Genomic DNA, 13,546 nt, shown 5'->3' on the forward strand with positions numbered 1-13,546 from the left:
CGACTCTGCTTTTGGCAGAGTTTTGTTATGAATATGGAAAGGGTTTTGTCCCTTATAAATCTATGTCAGGCGTAGAACTTATCACTTCATACAATGCTCTTTCTGCTAGCATCCTGTCAGTGTTGCAACCTGAATTCAAGTTACTACAAAATAACTGTATTTGCTTATTTCATTTATGTTGCTTATACAACTACATTCATGTGAGACCTGTGAAGATCCGGGGTAGAATAGGTCTTCAGCAACCCATGCTTGCCGTAAAAGGCGACTATGCTTGTCGTGAGAGGCGACTAACGGGATTGGGTGGTCAGGGTTGCAAAACTTGGCTGAAAAGATTGATATTAGTTTGGAAAAGAAAAAAGATGCAGCTAAAAATGATAATATAAAGCTTGTGTTTGAAATATTTGCAGACAAACGCCATTGGAAAATACAGTGGGTTATCACAGTCGTTCCTGCGGGTGAGTACCGCCATTCTTCCTGAAACTCGAACTTCAAAATAATGACAAATCTCAAACATTTATCTTTCTAATTCTGATAACTACAGTCTGAGTTAACTCTAAATCATAATTTCTTTTATGAGATATCAACATTATGAACAGCCTCTTTAAGAATGTTAATATAGTGTACAATTTAGCAATATTTACCAGTATGCAAACAATGATGACTCCCTGAATACAATCAGACCTCGGCAATGTCGGACAGGTCCATATTATGAACAGGGGGGGTTAGTTTGATATTCTCACAATTTTTACGTCGATTATCTATACCTTTTCTTCCAATACCAATTGTCCTATCTCTTCAACTTTCGGATGCGATCGTTCGGCCATTGCGTTTATCTGCATGTATGGGGAACAACTCACTAGACACTACCCTCTCACAAATAACGTTGTCCAATGTACGAGGTCATCAAGTTGCGAGCGCGGGTTTGAATCTCCAGAATTGACGTCATGACAGAACATTGTTCATCGTGAAATAAACCACGCTTCGTTCTTCATTGTTCTTTGCGCTTTATCGAGTATCTAGCTTATATAACACAATAAAGCTTTATTTCCCTTCTCATTTTGTCCAAAATTACCAGTTGTTAGCCACAAATACAAGTCATGGTTTTGGTTAAATGTGCGTGAGGATGTTATATGTTTGTTTATTGATTGTGGAGGGTTTGTTAAAGGTCAAGGTAACTAATGGGGACATAAACGAGACTGTATATATACTTATCTACTGAAGCTTTACTATAAATTGTTCTGGCAACAACACTGCAATAATTGATTGTGGTATTTGGTTATCCCGAAGCTAATAAAAACCACCATTACGATTTATAGTCTGGCGTATCAATTTTCACAGCTCTTATTAGACTTAGATGAGAGCAATGGAAATCTCATCCGCCCACATTCCACCTCGTCGTCATCTCTTCGTAAGTCAAAACCAAAGGCATAGGTACTGTTAAAAGCAAAGATGTCGACACCATTATGATCAACGACACAGCAACTGTCACAGTCAGGGGACGGGCACTGGCACGAGGACGCTGTAGCAAGTAAACTGTCGGACAAAAGGAGGCGTACACTTGAAAAATTGATTTTCTATAACTATGATACCCGAATTAAATACATCACCATCGAATAACCGTTTCTTGTTTGTTTCAGTTTAAGCCACCATCAAACATGGGTGAAAACCTTTTTTGTCCGGCAGTTTAATCAAATATATTTGCAAAGGTGTGACCATACACGTATTAAAACTGCCATTACTTATACATACTTATGTTTACTACCTACGCTCACGAAATACCGGAATTTAAACACTCGTGTCGTAAACATAGTATGATATGAACGCACACAAAATATCCTGTATATGTCACTATACTGAAGGTGAATCATATTCAAGATATGTTCATTGAAATTCTTGCATTCTGATTAGCTGAATTGGTCACGTGTTATTGCATTCATTTCCCAATGAATGTAAAAATCTAAGCCACGCCCAGCGAGGCGAACTACTGGTATTACTGCCGAACGTCGGGGAATCCAAATATTACAATTGAGAAACATTTAGCGACATTCATGAATATTCATTGTCCAAAATACCCTTTGAAACCAAAGGCCGAGAAGGAATGAAACAGCAAATGTGCAGGCTCGCTCGCCTGTATTTTCCCGCTCGCCTCGGTTCCCCTACTTTCATGTCTTCGGATTTCATTCACATTTTTCCAACTGTGTTTTCCCGTTCTCAGGGAACCAATGTTTGAATCTGGCGGTAACTGACCATGTCATTTGAAACAGCCGCCTTCTCCCGGACATATTTCTTCCGGTGCGTTACAGTCTGACTGTTGCAGTTCTTCTCGCCTCTTGCCTTGATTGACAGGTCCTTTCAGCATTGTTTTGATCCTACTCTCCTTTGATTTGCCATTGACTTTGTAGGCGTGTCAAGTTGGGTGCATAAATTAAACGATCACCTGATTCATGTCACGCCACAGTATGTATTCATACACCTGGAATGTTTATCAATCGCGGCATTTTTGTCTGCTTTGTTATATACAACTGTTTTTGGTTTAACTATTGTAGATAAAACATGTTTTAAGTTGTCGAATGTATTATAAGCATTGATTGTGCATTTTTCTCGGTTCATTTAGGTATGAATAAAAAAAACTGATGTGCAAACTTTTGCATACAGTGTGTACATCGGTTTTTGTACATCGGATATTTGAGACTAATTGTTCGTATTGAAGCCTGGAGCATTAGTCATATGTCAACAGATGGTGATTTGGGTAACACGATTACCGTATATGACTTGATATAAATGTTGTCTCAGAATGAATAGCCTCGTAACATTGAGGTAATACAATCCAAACACATCATCTTACAGTATTTCTATTGCACATTTTCATGCCCGTCAGCTCCAATGTTTTTTAAACAGATTTTTCGTGTCACCTTTCTGTACGCAGTATGATATCTTTGTTACGACCAAGTGTGTCGATAAGGTGCTCATGAGCAATAAAGAACCGTAAAGGACGAGACTGTATGGCGCTGATAGGTGATAGCGATGGACAACTGGAAGCCAGGACTTATATTATCACCGATTGCAAATTGGCAATGGACACATTTTTTTGACAGAAGTCTGATGTTCTTGGAGTCTGGGGTTGAGGGGTCTAAGGGTTATTCCAATGTATTGGTCCATTACCTATTACTAATCAGTGAAGTCCTAAGATTGACTTCCATTTTTCCATTGCTAATCACCCATTAGCGCCAATTAACTGTTGGCTTACCTTGTTAAGTTTCCACCTTTGTTATTGTAGCAGGGCGTGGAGTCATCCCAGAGATGACATCCTTACCTTGTCATCTTGCTGACGGGGTTAACCTTTTTGGTCATGCGTCCGACCTCTGATCAGAAGGTCCGTGGTTCGAATCCCATCACGGGACTAGGACATTTAATGGCCGATACATTGGCGCCCAACGTGGGGCTGAGCACGTTCATATTAATTTTGAGCAAAATAAACCTCAGTACCCTACTATGCGGCCCGGGACGTGCCTTCTGTTGACGGGGAAGTATGTAGCAGGGCGTGGAGTCGTCCGACAGATGACATCCTAACCTTGTCAACTTGCTGACGGGGTTAACCTCTTTGGTCATGCGTCCGACCTCTGATCAGAAGGTCCGTGGTTCGAATCCCATCACGGGACTCGGACATTTTATGGCCGCTACATTATCATATTACTCCATTATATTATTCCACCTTTGTTATCATAGTTGTTCTTACAGGTACATATATATCATCTCTGCTTCATACCATTCATCCACCTGATGAAGGAGTAAGTATATACTCCGATACGTTGTGTTCCTCATAATAGAGAAGTTGACATCCATAAATTCTCTTCCTTGCGTGTATCACTTCTAAATGCCATTCATGAACTTAATAACGAACCGGTTTTTAAAAGCAAATTCGACAAGTCATGCTGTCCTTCGGTTAGTCGAAAGCGGTTAGTATTCTAAGCTGCTGCTATGTCGAAACTAGTCAGTTTCATTATTAGATAATGGATCCAACAGCTGATATTTCGAATAAATTGAAGAAACTCCACCTTTTTAATCTTTATAACCAATTTTGTGAGATCACTATTTCAGCTCTTGTCATCTTCCCGAGGCAAGAGCGTTAACTGACTTTAAAAGTCCAGTTTCCACCCTTGCCGAACCAGGCTTGACTTCTGGGCTCGATCGTATCGCCACCAGTGGCTACTACGAGTTATGTCCCGTCTGTGCCTCGCCTATGGACCGATCAGTTTTCACCTCTCGTATCACTTGCATTTGCTTCAAACAAAATGGCGGCGGCCAGTCAAGACGATGTGATCGATAATCAAGATCTATGTGATATTGTGATAAAACGGATCTTACATCGCGAAGTTTATCAAATCACGTGAGTACCTTGATTAAAAACATGAAAAGATTTGGAATATATATGTTGACACCCAGCTGGCGGTGCACATGCTTTGCAAATCTTGCTATCGACCGAAATCTGCATGTCAGTTTACGAACCGGATTTCGATTCATTGCGCGATTTTGAATAGACTATGCATAGACTTGTTAGTCCAGCCAAAATCTAACTCCATAATACCAGCCTAGTTCGGCAAGGGTGGAAACTGCACTTTGAAAGTCAGTTAACTCTCTTGCCTCGGGAAGATTTTTCTTGTAGATCGTCGACGTCGTTATCTTTACAAACGCCGTGGAAGAGTGAGTTAAAATGTAACGTCACATCGACATTATTTCAGCAACATCGTGACGAGAACCTAGACATTTACAATATAAATATCATTATTTATTTCTATTATTATATTATAAACATCGACTCTGACACCATTATCAAGAGTGAGTGAGTGAGTATGGTTTTACGCCGCTTTTAGCAATATTCCAGCAATATCACGGCGGAGGACACCAGAAACGGGCTTCTCACATTGTACCCATGTCGGGAATCGAACCCGGGTCTTCGGCGTAACGAGCGAATGTTTTAACTACTAGGCTACCCGACCCCCGCCGCCATCATCAAGATATTTATCAACGTCATCATCTTTGTGAACATCGACTCTGTCAGCATCATCACAATTTTTGACGTCATCATGTTTATAAACATTAAGACCTTCGTCGTCACAATCATTGACGTAGTCTTCTTTATAAACATTAAAACATTCATCGTCACAATCATTGACGTAGTCTTCCTTATAAACATTAAAACCTTCGTCGTCACAATCATTGACGTGTTCTTCTTTATAAACATTAAAACCTTCGTCGTCACAATCATTGACGTATTCTTCTTTATAAACATTAAAACCTTCATCGTCACAATCATTGACGTAGTCTTCTTTATAAACATCAACTCTTGCACCATTATCATATGTCTACGTCAACACATTCTTCTTTATAAACATTAAAACCTTCATCGTCACAATCATTGACGTAGTCTTCCTTATAAACATCAACTCTTGCACCATTATCATATGTCTACGTCAACACCGAAGCGGGCTCATTCAGACATTTTTGTATATTTTAGTTTATCGGAACTATCACGTTATGAACATAATCATAGTCGTCGTCGTCGTTATCTAGGTGGGAGGGTGGTGAGGGTGGGAGGTGAACAGTATTACAGTTATATCATCGTGTCCGCTCAATGTAAGGAGGCATTTGCTGCTTCGGCCAAACAACGAACACGGGTATGGTGTTGACAAACCTCGAAACATTATTAGTGCGAAACTGGGATTCGAACGATCATAGGTTTCTGGTACGCCTAAGGGATGCAACTCGTTTTCGGCGATTTGCGTCGCCTTGACCACTGGGCCACTCCTGCAACCTCCAACATATGGAACAAATATAACTTATTGTTTTTGCCCATATAATCCCTGTCTACAGTACGGTGAATTACTAGGAGAAGGCTTCAGGTAACATTAAACATGAGCTGAAAGATTAATCCATTTCTTGTCAATATTTCCTTCTGTGCGCGACGCTAACGCTCAACAGAAAAAAACAAGACATTATGTATATCAATTACATGAAATTGTTAACGGCTAGTAATACGATTTCTGTTTTTCAAGTATTTTCGGTGTCGTGACAGAGATTGAAATAAAAACATCTCTAGAGAAATCAACTTTTTTCAGCACAAGTATATTTATGAAATTAGTTTCGAACTGATCTTATCAAAATCATGTGCTGCGTGATTATAATGTAAAGTGAGAGTTTAGGGGAGACCGAGTAAGTTAGTGAAGAGGAGAGGGGTGACCGAGTACGTTAGTGAAGAGGAGAGGGGTGACCGAGTACGTTAATGAAGAGGAGAGGGGTGACCGAGTACGTTAGTGAAGAGGAGAGAGGTGACCGAGTACGTTAGTGAAGAGGAGAGGGGTGAACGAGTACGTTAGTGAAGAGGAGAGGGGTGACCGAGTACGTTAGTGAAGAGGAGAGAGGTGACCGAGTACGTTAGTGAAGAGGAGAGGGGTGACCGAGTACGTTAGTGAAGAGGAGAGGGGTGACCGAGTACGTTAGTGAAGAGGAGAGAGGTGACCGAGTACGTTAGTGAAGAGGAGAGGGGTGACCGAGTAAGTTAGTGAAGAGGAGAGGGGTGACCGAGTAAGTTAGTGAAGAGGAGAGGGGTGACCGAGTAAGTTAATGAAGAGGAGAGAGGAGACCGAGTACGTTAGTGAAGAGGAGAGAGGTGACCGAGTAAGTTAGTGAAGAGGAGAGGGGTGACCGAGTAAGTTAGTGAAGAGGAGAGAGGAGACCGAGTACGTTAGTGAATAGTTGAGGGGTGACCGAGTACGTTAGTGAATAGTTGAGGTGTGACCGAGTACGTTCGTGAAGAGGAGAGGGGTGACCGAGTAAGTTAGTGAAGAGGAGAGGGGTGACCGAGTAAGTTAATGAAGAGGAGAGAGGAGACCGAGTACGTTAGTGAATAGTTGAGGGGTGACCGAGTACGTTAGTGAATAGTTGAGGTGTGACCGAGTACGTTCGTGAAGAGGAGAGTGGTGACCGAGTACGTTAGTGAAGAGGAAAGAGGTGACCGAGTAAGTTAGTGAAGAGGAGAGGGGTGACCGAGTAAGTTAGTGGAGAGGAGACCGAGTACGTTAGTGAATAGTTGAGGGCTGACCGAGTACGTTAGTGAAGAGGAGAGGGGTGTCCGAGTACGTTAGTGAAGAGGAGAGGGGTGACCGAGTACGTTAGTGAAGAGGAGAGGGGTGACCGAGTACGTTAGTGAAGAGGAAAGAGGTGACCGAGTAAGTTAGTGAAGAGGAGAGGGGTGACCGAGTAAGTTAGTGAAGAGGAGAGGGGTGACCGAGTAAGTTAGTGGAGAGGAGACCGAGTACGTTAGTGAATAGTTGAGGGGTGACCGAGTACGTTAGTGAAGAGGAGAGGGGTGTCCGAGTACGTTAATGAAGAGGAGAGAGGTGACCGAGTAAGTTCGTGAAGAGGAAAGGGGTGACCGAGTAAGTTAGTGAAGAGGAGAGGGGTGACCGAGTACGTTAATGAAGAGGAGAGAGGTGACCGAGTAAGTTCGTGAAGAGGAAAGGGGTGACCGAGTACGTTAGTGAAGAGGAGAGGGCTGACCGAGTAAGTTAGTGAAGAGGAGAGGGGTGACCGAGTACGTTAATGAAGAGGAGAGAGGTGACCGAGTAAGTTCGTGAAGAGGAAAGGGGTGACCGAGTACGTTAGTGAAGAGGAGAGGGGTGACCAAGTACGTTAGTGAAGAGGAGAGAGGAGACCGAGTACGTTAGTGAATAGTTGAGGGGTGACCGAGTAGGTTAGTGAATAGTTGAGGGGTGACCGAGTAAGTTAGTGAAGAGGAGAGGGGTGACCGAGTACGTTAGTGAAGAGGAGAGAGGTGACCGAGTAAGTTAGTGAATAGTTGAGGGGTGACCGAGTAAGTTAGTGAATAGTTGAGGGGTGACCGAGTAAGTTAGTGAAGAGGAGAGGGGTGACCAAGTACGTTAATGAAGAGGAGAGAGGTGACCGAGTAAGTTCGTGAAGAGGAAAGGGGTGACCGAGTAAGTTAGTGAAGAGGAGAGGGGTGACCGAGTACGTTAATGAAGAGGAGAGAGGTGACCGAGTAAGTTCGTGAAGAGGAAAGGGGTGACCGAGTACGTTAGTGAAGAGGAGAGGGCTGACCGAGTAAGTTAGTGAAGAGGAGAGGGGTGACCGAGTACGTTAATGAAGAGGAGAGAGGTGACCGAGTAAGTTCGTGAAGAGGAAAGGGGTGACCGAGTACGTTAGTGAAGAGGAGAGGGGTGACCAAGTACGTTAGTGAAGAGGAGAGAGGAGACCGAGTACGTTAGTGAATAGTTGAGGGGTGACCGAGTAGGTTAGTGAATAGTTGAGGGGTGACCGAGTACGTTAGTGAAGAGGAGAGAGGTGACCGAGTAAGTTAGTGAATAGTTGAGGGGTGACCGAGTAAGTTAGTGAATAGTTGAGGGGTGACCGAGTAAGTTAGTGAAGAGGAGAGGGGTGACCGAGTACGTTAGTGAATAGTTGAGGGGTGACCGAGTAGGTTAGTGAATAGTTGAGGGGTGACCGAGTAAGTTAGTGAAGAGGAGAGGGGTGACCGAGTACGTTAGTGAAGAGGAGAGGGGTGACCGAGTAAGTTAGTGAAGAGGAGAGGGGTGACCGAGTAAGTTAGTGAAGAGGAGAGGGGTGACCGAGTACGTTAATGAAGACGAGAGAGGTGACCGAGTACGTTAGTGAAGAGGAGAGAGGAGACCGAGTACGTTAGTGAATAGTTGAGGGGTGACCGAGTACGTTAGTGAAGAGGAGAGGGGTGACCGAGTACGTTAGTGAAGAGGAAAGAGGTGACCGAGTAAGTTAGTGAAGAGGAGAGGGGTGACCGAGTAAGTTAGTGAAGAGGAGAGAGGAGACCGAGTACGTTAGTGAATAGTTGAGGGGTGACCGAGTACGTTAGTGAAGAGGAGAGGGGTGTCCGAGTACGTTAGTGAAGAGGAGAGAGGAGACCGAGTACGTTAGTGAATAGTTGAGGGCTGACCGAGTACGTTAGTGAAGAGGAGAGGGGTGTCCGAGTAAGTTAGTGAATAGTTGAGGGCTGACCGAGTACGTTAGTGAAGAGGAGAGAGGAGACCGAGTACGTTAGTGAAGAGGAGAGGGGTGACCAAGTACGTTAGTGAAGAGGAGAGAGGAGACCGAGTACGTTAGTGAATAGTTGAGGGGTGACCGAGTAGGTTAGTGAATAGTTGAGGGGTGACCGAGTACGTTAGTGAAGAGGAGAGGGGTGACCGAGTACGTTAGTGAAGAGGAGAGAGGTGACCGAGTACGTAAGTGAAGAGGAGAGGGGTGACCGAGTAAGTTAGTGAAGAGGAGAGGGGTGACCGAGTAAGTTAGTGAAGAGGAGAGGGGTGACCGAGTACGTTAATGAAGAGGAGCGGGGTGACCGAGTACGTTAATGAAGAGGAGAGAGGTGACCGAGTACGTTAGTGAAGAGGAGAGGGGTGACCGAGTACGTTAATTAAGAGGAGAGGGGTGACCGAGTACGTTAATTAAGAGGAGAGGGGTGACCGAGTACGTTAGTGAAGAGGAGAGGGGTGTCCGAGTACGTTAGTGAAGAGGAGAGAGGAGACCGAGTACGTTAGTGAATAGTTGAGGGCTGACTGAGTACGTTAGTGAATAGTTGAGGGGTGACCGAGTAAGTTAGTGTTCAGTTTTGGGACCTTCATTGGCAACATCTTGAGGAAACATGGACATGGACGCTAATCAAACCAGACAAACTTCAACGTGGCATGGTCAATCTGGAGGGCTGCATCAAAAAAATCTGTCGCGGATGTCAACTAATGTCTTGAAGCTGAATAACACAAGACGGAATTCATCATCCTTGGTATTCGCCAGCATCTCCTGAAGTGAGTGAGTTGTGTTTAACGCCACTTTTAACAGTATTCCAGTTATAGAGGAAAGCCAGAAAGTTCAGATTAAAATAAATAAATCCAACAAAGAGCGTTTGGATGATCCTGGCACAGTCAAGCTGGTTAGGCTCATCATCAGCTCAGGGCCCTTGCCCCCTCTACACGCAGCCCAGACAGAGAATGGGACTTATCCCAGGAAACGCTCAGTCACCCCCAGAACTTTTCGGAGATTGGGAAGACTCCCCAACACTGCAACCTTCTGCATTACCCAGCTTGTCAGAAGGGCTGTATTCATGGTAGCAAACCCGGGTACTCTCCCACTGTCAGTCAACATATTGGGAGGTTACAAACCTAAGGCACCGAGAACAATGGGGGTCGGACAACTTGGTGCTTGGGATGCAAGCGGGACATTTCGAAAGCGAGGTCTGCATATTTTCCATAATCTTGTCAATCACATAAGTGTCAAAAGGGATAGAAAATTCAATAATATAAATCATTTTATATTATACGGACAGATCAGGTGTGTTGGCTTGCATAGGTTTGAGGCTGTATATGGGTCTATTCCAAAGAATTTTGTATTTATCATTTTCAATGACGACCTCCACATACTCTCTTAAAAAAAACGCACATGGATTTCATTGAACCCGACTACTCATAACTCAGGTATATAAATTGGATATATGTCAGTGGAAAATGTTGGTGGCCCGATATTCGACAAACGGTGCGTCAAAACGCAGTCATTGTCGATTTGCAATGTCTTAAACGGCATTGTTTTCGCACTTGTTCAAAAACGTCATGGAGGAAAACAGTATAGCAAAATGCACGTGCAAGTTATGGCATTCGTAACTCGTGGTAGTGGCTATAAAAAGATCAGCATAACCTAATAATTTGTCATTCATTTGTCAACATTTTTCAAGTTCGAAATGCCGAGACTCAGCGTTTGCCGATCGTAACATCGCCATAGGATGTATCCAAAGAGGGGAATCGCAGTCTTCTGTTGCACGCCTCTTCAACGTCCACCACAGCATTTGTCGCCTTTGTGACCGATACGCACAGTTCAATTCTACTGCAGACTGTCCGAGAACCGGCCGACCAAGAGTTACCACCCCTGCAAGGATCGCTACATTCAACTGTTCCACCTATGCCTTCACAATGCCACAGCTACGGAGACTGCAGGACGCATCCCTGGTTTGAGGAGGATATCGGACCAGACTGTCAGGAACCATCCGACCCAGAAGACCAGTTATCGTCCCTGTTTTGCAACAGATCCTTCGACAGCGGCGCTTGCACTGGTGCCATACCTTACAGCCTTGTAATTTGAGAAGTGTCGAGTGTTGTTTATCAACTTCACCGGCGAGATGTTAGACAACGTGTTTATCGTCGTCGAAAATAGCGTTTTGCCCACATTGTGTACGTGAATTCGACAATTTCGGTGGCGGTAGTGTCAGCGGGGGCCATTTCCTATACCACAAGATCTGACTTGGTTGTGGTTCAGGGAAATTTGACAGCAAATCGCTGCATGAATCAAATTCTTCAAACTCAACTTCTTCCAATCATTGACCGCCAGAGGGAGGGGTTTCAACAGGGCAACGCTCCTACGCACACAGCTCGTGTCACGGTGTTCTACCTCATAATGCCAACATCAACGCCTTGCCCTGGCCGTCGAGATCTCCAGATCTCAACCCAGTCGAACACCTTTGGGATGAACTCGATCGACGTGTACGTCAACGTCAGAACACGCCGCAGACACTTCCACAACTGGCCAACGCGTTACAAGAAGAATGGCGCATAATTCCGCAGGACAGAATTCGTACATTTATCCAGTCAGTGCCGAGAAGATGCAGAGACGTGATTGCTGCCCGGGGCGGCCACACGAGACACTGAGTTCAGCGCAACCTTGTGGCCTTATGTGACATGACAATGAACAGTTTTCAATACCTTTGTACAACGACAACATGTGACTTATGAGCTCCAAAATTTCATATATTTGTCTATGATATTAAATTAAATATATCGACTTAATTATGTACAATAAATTTACTAAAAATTCACTTGTGCGTTTCTTTTTTTTTTAAGAGTGTATTCTGTGTCATTCCATGGATGGACCTCTGTGTCAAAACAACAAGCATGGCGAAGACGGTAATGAAATGATCGAGCCACTCCATCATGTCGTTTAAGATACTGAGTTCGTGCCAAAGCTGGGCATCCACTGACAATGTGTTGGACAGTCTAATTAAATTCATGACATAATCTACATTTCATTTTCACATTTTGATGCAAAATCACACATTGACGGTTTCGAGTTGGAAGAGACCGCCCCCAGAAAGCCTCCGTTTTCACCTTTCAGGCCAGCCGACTTCATCCAAGCGAAGGACTCTGCTGGGCTGCTGATCTTCTCAACACACTGCACATAAACTCGATGCTGTCCAGATACTGTCCAGCAGTACAGAACCATCAACAAAATCAACACTGACATTGAGATTTTTCCTTGATCTGGGCATTCTGGAGTTTGTCCCTAATCTGCATCCCTAAGTACGTATAGTCCTGACCTTCCACGAGATGGTCAATAACTCCTCCTCCAGGTAAACTGACTTATCCTCCCTCTTCTTAAGGATATTAAGGTTGCCAAATGATACATAAAAATTGTTATGAAATGATGGTATTGTATGACAAAAATGAAAAGCAAATCTAGGTTTCGTCAGTTCAAAAGCTCATTAATGTCAAAATGTAGATTGTCCTGAATTGTCATAGATACGTACATACAACAGTGGTATTGTTTGTTAGCTTTAAATGTCAGTACTTTAGTTTGTTTAAAACAGATTTTATAACTGCAGAATATCTTTTGATGCTCATCACATGTATTAAATATTGAAACGGGATGAATTTGCAAAATCCCATAGGAAATTAGATTATGTAGAATGTGGAATCTACAGCTAATAGAGGATGAGTACCATTTTGTTCTCATTTGTCCATTTTATCAGAGTTTACGAATTGCATACCTACACCCAACACTGTACCAATTTCCAAATATATTTGAGTTTAATGAATTAATGTCTTCTACAAATATTAATGTACTGAAGCTTTTGACTGTATATATATTCCATGCAATGAATTTTAGAAAAGATATGTACAAAAGATCTGTGGTCTTTCTGTATTCCTGTAATAAAGATTGATTGATTGATTGATTGATTGATTGACAACATCAAACAAAACCTCAAGCGCAACCTCAAACAACAGGCTACGTTAGATTTAACTTCAAATGCAGCCTCAAACAAAGTCAGAAAAAAACCTCAACGACAACCAACCTCAGACATTACTTACAACCTCAAACGCAACCAAAGACAGCGTCAGGCACAAACTTGAACGCAACCTCAAACTGCCACTACTAGTACTACTACTACTACTACTACTACTACCACTACTACTACTAGTACCTTTTACTACTACTACTACTACTACTACTACTACTACTACTACTACTACTACTACTACTCATCCCACTGCTGCTACTACATGATAATGTTTCCTTGTTTGACAGAACTTTACCCGTGCTTAACGTTGTAAACGTCTAATAGCTGTATCACACACACACACACGCACGCACGCACGCACACATACACACCCACAGACACACACACACGCACGCACGCGCACGCACACACACAAACAACACACACTCACACACACACTCACAC

The sequence above is a fragment of the Haliotis cracherodii genome, unplaced genomic scaffold (genome assembly GCF_022045235.1).
Source record: "Haliotis cracherodii isolate W230 unplaced genomic scaffold, xgHalCrac1.p SCAF_13, whole genome shotgun sequence".
Lineage (NCBI taxonomy): Eukaryota > Metazoa > Mollusca > Gastropoda > Lepetellida > Haliotidae > Haliotis > Haliotis cracherodii.